The following is an 8,492-nucleotide window of genomic DNA, read 5'->3' on the forward strand; positions in this document are numbered from 1 at the left end:
AAACAACTATCACCCAAGAAGATCCTATCGGTTCTACTTGGCACAAACACTAATTAAAACACAAAAAACACAATCATAACAGTAGCATAATTGTGCTAAAACTCAAGAACAGAAAACAAAAAGCAAAAATAAAATTTATTTATTTTTTTGACTGGGAAAAATAAAATTTATTCATTGGGTTGCCTCCCAACAAGCGCTATAGTTTTACGCCCTTAGCTAGGCATAAAGCAAGGATCTAAGTTTTTTCATCTTTCTTCTTACCTTTCTTAGAGGTATTTCCATCATGGGATTTTGTGAACACAACATAAAACATATTATCCATGGAAACCTTAGCGTTCCTAAGTTGGTGTTCATCATAACCTTTTTGATTCCCCGCAACAATCCAAGAATAATGTTGATTAACATTATTGAAAACCTGTTGGGTTATATCTAAAACGGGGACTTCCTTTTTAAGATTCTCATCAAAGTTTTATTATTCCCAAGAAAATGTCTTAAAGCATACTCACTATTGTAAAGAATTTCATCTATCACAGGTTTTTCACGATTCATACCATAAAAGTCAAAGATTTCCCTAGCTTCCCGTATTATGTAGTCAAACTCATTCATAAGAACGAGAGTGGACAACTTTTTAGCCCTAGGATTCTTTATATCGGGAAGCTCAAAAAACAATCTTTGCAAAGAAGGATGGGTATGAATAAATTTACTTTCAAGTTTCAGAACTAGTGCTGAAATAGCATCCGCATAAGATCTTGTAGTTTTAAGTATAGGAGCATCATCAAGACTCAAATTTCCCACAGAATTGAAAAATTATTGGATATGTTATTTTCCCACAACGTTCCCTTGCCCCAAGATAAAAAATTTAGCATCCAGATTGCCCGTACGTCCTATCTTAGGAGTTAGGCCATCATCTGTTGGTGCCATGCCAAAATGACTCATGATTGCAAGCAAAGGATAGATCTGACAAGAAAACGGCGAAAGAAAAAAGAGGCGAATAAAAGGGCAAATTTTTGTGAAGCAGGGAAGAGGAAAATGAGAGCCAAATGGCAAATAATGTAAATTGCAAGGAGATGAGATTTGTGATTAGGAACCTGGTATATGTTGAAGATCCTAGCCGGCAACGGTGCCAGAAATTCCTTTTGATGTCGCTTAAAGCTACGTTGGTATTTCCCCAAAGAGGTAGGGATGATGCAGCACGGCGGTAGGTATTTCCCTCAAATATGAAACCAAGGTTATCGAACCAGTAGAATAACCAAGCAACACAATGTAAACAGCCCCTACACACAAATAACAACCACTCGCAACCCGACGTGTTAAAGGGGTTGTCAATCCCTTTCGGGTAACGGCGCCAGAAACGATGCACAGACGGGATAAAGTTTTGTAGTAAATTGATAGATCGCACGCCAAATAAAATAAATAAGGAAAAATTGCAGCAAGGTATTTTTGTATTTTTGGTTTAATAGATCTAAAAATAAATGCAAGAGAAAAGTAGATCGCAAAGGCAAATATATGAGAAAGAAGACCCGGGGGCCGTAGTTTTCACTAGTGGCTTCTCTCGAGAAAAATAGCAAATGGTGGGTAAACAAATTATAGTTGGGCAATTGATAGAACTTGAAATAATCATGACGATATCCAGGCAATGATCATTATATAGGCATCACGTCCAAGATTAGTAGACCGACTCCTGCCTGCATCTACTACCATTAGTACACACATCGACCGCAAGCAAGGTACTAGCATCATCATAAGCATCATTCATAGTAGAAGTAGCATCATCAATAACTTGCGACATATCAAAATTAATAGCATGTGGTGGTGTTGCAAGTTTACTCAAAACAGAAGGTGAATCTGAAGCAGAACTGGATGGCAGTTCCTTACCTCCCCTCGTCTTTGAGGGATAAATCTTAGTCTTTGGATCCTTCAGATTCTTCATAGTGATAATATGATAATAATCCCAAGTGACTCAACAAATATAGCTATGCTCCCTGGCAACGGCGCCAGAAAAAGGTCTTGATAACCCACAAGTATAGGGGATCGCAACAGTTTTCGAGGGTACATTATTCAACCCAAATTTATAGATTCGACACAAGGGGAGCCAAAGAATATTTGTAGGTATTAGCAGCTGAGTTGTCAATTTAGCCACACCTGGAGATTAATTATATGCAGCAAAGTGATCAGTAGCAAAGTAGTTTGATAGTTTTGATAGTATTGACAGCAGCAATAGTAACAGTAACAGTGATAGCAGTAATTTTGTAGCAAGTGTAACAGTGATGATAGTAGTAGTAACTTTGCAAGATCAATATAAGATAAATTCGTAGGCATTGGTGAGGGAGTCCTGGATTTGGGGGCCCTCGGACAGCCGGACTATATACTTTGGCCGGACTATTGGACTATGAAGATACAAGATTGAAGACTTCGTCCTGTGTCCGGGTGGGACTGTCCTTTGCGTGGAAGGCAAGCTTGGCGATTCGGATATGTAGATCTCCTTCTCTGTAAACGACTCTGTGTAACCCTAGCCCCCTCCGGTGTCTATATAAACCGGAGGGTTTAGTCTGTAGGACAAGGACAATCATAATCATAGGCTAGCTTCTAGGGTTTAGCCTCTATGATCTCGTGGTAGATCAACTCTTGTAATACTCATATCATCAAGATCAATCAAGCAGGAAGTAGGGTATTACCTCCATCGAGAGGGCCCGAACCTGGGTAAACATTGTGTCCCCTGCCTCCTGTTACCATTAGCCTTAGACGCATAGTTCGGGACCCCCTACCCGATCCGCCGGTTTTGACACCGACATTGGTGCTTTCATTGAGAGTTCCACTGTGCTATTAGGATAAAGGCTTCATGGCTCCTTCGATCATCGGCAACGATGCGATCCAGGGTGAGGTTTTTCTCCCCGGACAGATCTTCGTATTCGGCGGCTTCGTACTGCAGGCCAACTCACTTGGCCATCTGGAGCAGATCGATAGCTACGCCCCTGGCCATCAGGTCATATTTGAAAGCTTGAACTATACTGCCGACATCCGCGGAGACTTGATCTTCGACGGATTCGAGCCCATGTCATGTGTGCCGCACAATCACGACGAGCATGACTGAGCTCTGCTGTCGGACGGTGTTCGGGAGATCACACCTGCGGCTACTCCGGCCCTCAATCCGGAGCAGATCGTGCCATCCGAGGACGGGTGGATGGACCCAGCCATGGAGGCCGCACACTCAGCGGCGATAGAGCCGAATACTGACTTCACCTCCTATGAGACCTGTGTTATCGGACCCCTGGATTCGTCCCCGGCCACAGGCTCCGAACCACATGCATCCGTGCCTATCCAATCTAATTGGGCACCGATCATGGAGTTTACCTCCGCGGATATTTTTCAGTACTCGCCCTTGGGCGACGTGCTAGATTCATTGAGGTCTCTCTCCTTGTCAGGAGACCCTCGACCGAACTATGTCCTGCTCGAGTGGGAAGCGGACGACGAAGGAATTCGTTCCCCACCCACCACCCACTTAATAGCCACTGTCGACGACTTAACCGACATGCTTGATTTCGACTCCGAAGACATCAACGGTATGGACGACGATGCAGGAGAGGAACAGGAACCACCGCCCACAGGGTGCTGGACAGCCACTTCATCATACGATATATACATGGTGGATACACCCAGAGAAAACAATGATGAGGAACGAAAGGATGCAGCAAAGGATAATCCCCTCGAGAAGCAACCAAAGCGACGACGTAGGCGCCGCTCCAAATCCTGCCTCAGCAAAAACAGCGATAACAGCGCAAGAAAGAATAATACCCCGGTCGACTCCAAAGGAAACGACGACCACATGGACCCAGCGATGGAGCAGGATGACCCAACTATGCTTCACCGATGAGGTGCTGGATCATGAATTTCCAGAGGGATTCAAACCCGTGAACATCGAGGCATACGACGGAACGACAGACCCTGGGGTCTAGATTGAGGACTTTATCCTTCACATCCACATGGCTCACGGAGATGATCTCCATGCCATCAAATACCTGCCCCTCAAGTTGAAAGGACCAGCTCGGCACTGGCTGAAAAGCCTCCTCGAAAACTCAATTGGAAGTTGGGAAGAGCTTGAGGATGCTTTTAGGGCTAATTTTCAAGGGACCTATGTCCGACCTCCGGATGCAGACGATTTAAGTCACATAATTCAACAGCCCGGAGAGTCCGCCCGGATGCGGCTTTCAAACACAGTGTCCGGAACAAATGGCTCGCCAGACACCTCGGCCAGAAAAACCGAGGACAATGATAGCCCTAACAAGCCTTATGACCCGCTTTTGCGTGGGCGAAGACAGTTGGCTGGCCCGTAGCAGCACCAGCAACCCAGGCACATCCGAAGTCAGTGATGGCAACGGGAAACCGCTACACAATAAAAGCAAGCATCAAAACAATGAAGACAACCCAGACAACACGGCAGTAAATGCTGGTTTCAGGGGCTCTCGACCCGGTCAACGGAAAAAGCCATTTAAAGGCAGAGAGATGGACAGTCCAGCCTAAACAAGATTCTAGACAGATCATGTCAGATTCATGGCACCTCCGACAAACCTGCAAACCACACCAACAGAGAATGCTGGGTCTTCAAGCGGGCCGGCAAGCTAAACGCCGAACACAAGGGGAGGGAGACACCAAGTGAAGACGAGGATGAGCCTCGCCAGCCGAACACTGGGGGACAGAAAAAATTCCCACCAAAGGTCAAAACAGTCAACATGATTTACGCAACTCACATACCGAAGAGGAGGCGCAAACGCGCACTCCGAGACGTATACGCTGTGGAGCCCGTCACCCCCAAGTTCAACCCTTGGTCGGCCTGCCCGATCACTTTTGATCGCAGGGATCACCCGACTAGTATCCGACACGGAGGATTGGCTGCCTTGGTGCTAGACCCAATAATTGACGGATACCATCTCACCCGAGTCCTTATGGACGGCGGCAGTAGTCTTAATATGATTTATCAAGACACCGTCCGCAAAATGGGGATAGACCCGACAAGAATCAGCCAAAGCAATACTACCTTTAAAGGAGTAATACCAGGCCCAGAGGCCCGCTGCACGGGCTCTCTAGTACTAGAGGTTGTATTCGGTTCTCCCGACAACTTCCGAAGCGAAGAATTAACCTTCAACATCGCTCCATTCCGAAGCGACTATCACGCACTACTCGGAAGAACGGCCTTCGCTCGTTTTAATGCAGTACCTCATTACGCTTATCTTAAGCTTAAGATGCCCGGTCCACATGGCATCATCATAGTTAGCGGAAACACAGAGCGTTCCTTATGTACGGAGGAATATGTGGCGGCTCTAGCAGCCAAACACTAAACGGCCTCTCCAACCAGAATAAATGATCGGTCATCAAGACTGCGGACACGGTTAGACGAGTCCGGAGCACCACTACCTGTAACAGCTCAGATAAACCTGAGATTGGGTCGATGAATATACCCCCATAGGTGGTTCTAGGGGCTTCCCGCATGTAAAAAGGGCTACAATTCGGCTTGACCCTATTTAGATTGCATTTTAATGGTTCATTAAGAATAACCAATTTTTCACACGAAGACTTTTCACCTGGGTTTTTCTCTTTTACACATGATCATCGTGCTACACCCTTCCAGAATACGGCACAACAGAGACACAGGCGCAGACGTGCAGCAGGGTCCCGCTCAAAGGCTTCTTTTTAGATTAAGACCCTGTGTAAACCTTTTTTACTGTCTCTGGTTGCTTCACACCCTCCGGATACTCAACACAACCGAAAGGGATGCTAGCGTTATTGGCATTTCGTCACGTCACACTAATGCACGTACCTGCAAATTCAGGGCTCATTATCGAGGGCGTTACTCAGCCCAATATATGTTGTAAAGTCCGAATACCTTAGGGAGTGTTCGGCGTCGCGTGTTTGGCCTTATATGCATCAGCTCCGAATCATGTCTTTGGTTAATAGTTGGGTTTGCCCGGCTCCCGTGTTTTGCTACCTTACGTTCCGCTCTATCGGCTAAGGTGGCACCAGGAGAACTACTGCGACTGTGCCCTGGTTCATCTGGATGAGCACCTCAGTAGAGAAAGCCGAAAACTGACTGTCATGATAAAGCGCGAGACTGTTCAACCACTCGATGACTCAGCGAAATCTTCGTGATTCCTCCGCATTAACGAAGGACCGGTTTCCCGGTCATGTATGTACGCGCACCGTATTCGGATGAGCGCGGAAGTACCAGGGGCTATATAGTAGCCCCACCGTCAAACTCCTATGGCTAAGTGAAAGTGTTAAAGCTATATAGTCCGATTGCCTTGTTCGCCGCGCTATCACCTCCTTAATGGACCAAGACATTGGGTCAAGTGTGAATACGCGCTTTTCTGAACACCCCCGCATTACATGCGTGGGGGCTGAAGCCGACGACTGCAAACTTTCAGGTTATATACATACATAAACAGCCGCACAGGAGGCATCATAATACATTCAGGAAAAAGTATAAACACAGCCTTTATAATCCAAATAGCATTGTATTTACAATTGGGATACATGTCACTCGAACATGATACTCTTTGAGCACCGAGCCTCTATTAAACGAGCGCCTTCTAGGACTTCTTCAAAATAGTGCTCGGCCGAGACCTGGCCTATGGCCAGACCCCGGGTTGCAATAGCGGTGGCCTCCATATCTTCCCATTTTGTCTTAACACGGGCAAGAGCCATCCACGCACCCTCTATGCACGCCGACCTCTTTACAGCGTCGATATGCGGCACAGCACCAAGGAATCGTTGCACTAAACCAAAATAACTATTCGGCCTTGGTCCCTTCGGCCAAAGATGATCCACGACAGACCCCTCATGGCAAGTCCGGACAACCTATGGAGCTCGTCCCACTCGGCCATTTGTTCATTTAACAACAGCGGACGCGTTGGAGCACTGAACTGCAACCAGAACAACCTTTCCACTTCATGATCTTTCTGATCTTTGAAAAACTCGGTCGCATCAGCAGCACTCATTGCCAAGTCCAAGTACGCATCTGCAGCACTCCATAATTGATCCAGAGGGGCATACTTTGGATCTCCGAACTTCGTCCGCAACAAAAAGGGCTTCCCAGCCGTGATATCTCCGGCTTGACGGAGCTCCTCCTTCGCCGCTCTGATTTTAGAGCGGTTTCCTTGGCTGCTTCCATGGCTTCCTTCAGGTCAGCCGCTTTCGCTTGGCTTTCCTTTTCAAGAAGCTCATATCGGCCGGCGGCATCTTTCAGCTCAACAGCCATCTTGGCTATTTTATCTTCGCTCTGGCGATGAGCAGCCTGTTCGGCTCTTAACTCTTCGGCCGCCTTTAGGGCAGCCGCATCACTTCTCCTGGCTTGTTCCTTGGCTCGGGCAAGTTCCCCCCGAAGGGTCTCCACGGCGGCAGCTCCATCTGCAGTCACAGCATATTATAGATACTAGCATCATGCTCCTCTTAATATTTGTTGACCAGCCGAAAATACATACCATGTGCCTCGTCAAGCCGCTTGTTCACAAGCGCGATGTCGGCATCTTCCACGTCAAGCTGCCGCCTTAGTTCGGCAAACTCAGCAGTCCAACCAGCCACCGGACCCTCAGCCGCCTGCACATGAAAGCAGCGCGATCATTACCTGGGACTATGATCCTCTGTTTGCCGCCTCTGGACAGCAACCAGAGTCTTAGGGGCTACTATCTGTATAGAGCACACCTAGCGTGTGCGGTACCGTCAAAAAATATATTACTTTGTGTACCTCAAAGCCTCTTAGCAGGCTCGTAAAAGCTACATGCAACCCACTTTTGGCGGATGAAATCGTCTCAACAACCATACCCATTAAAGTACGATGCGCCTCTGAGATAGCCGCTTGCTCCAGAAGACCCATCAGTGCGTCTGGTTGTGCACCGGACAGTCCCGGACTCTTTCTGCTGCTCTCCTTAGGAGCCGAATACTCCGGACTTCGGGTGGCCGAAGGGTTACCTTCTGGCCTTGGCGGATCAGGAGAAATCCTCCATGATGACACCTCAGGGTCGTCCGCCCAGGAGGCGGGGAGACAGGGGGAGGCGTTTCGCTCTCCATCATCTCCGGAAGAAGATCCCCCGAAGACGAACTCTGTCGAGAAGGGCTACGAGCCGGACTACAAGATATATGTCTCGGTTATTGTCCTCGGAGATAAAGCAGGATATATTTACCAAAGTACTCTTGTTCACTTACAGCTCGGTGGAGGGCTGGCCCCCTTGCGGGCGCTGTGCGGTAAGGATGCCCTCCGGGGCAGGGCGCCCTGGCGAAGGTTTCTTCCCTCATTTGGAAACCTTCGTTTCCAAGTCTTCAGAGGCGGTCCATTTCCTTCCTTGGGGAGAGGGGATTCTAGATTCTTCTCCCCGATTACCCTCCTGCGCGGAGACACTAATTCCCCCGGTTTGGATGAGTAATGTGTGAAGCTCGCTTTCGGCTTCTTTATTCCTCCCTTTATCTTCCCCTGATGGCACTTGATAAGGTGCGTGCTCAAGCAT

This window comes from Triticum aestivum, chromosome 7D, assembly GCF_018294505.1.
Source record: "Triticum aestivum cultivar Chinese Spring chromosome 7D, IWGSC CS RefSeq v2.1, whole genome shotgun sequence".
Classification (NCBI taxonomy): Eukaryota; Viridiplantae; Streptophyta; class Magnoliopsida; order Poales; family Poaceae; genus Triticum; species Triticum aestivum.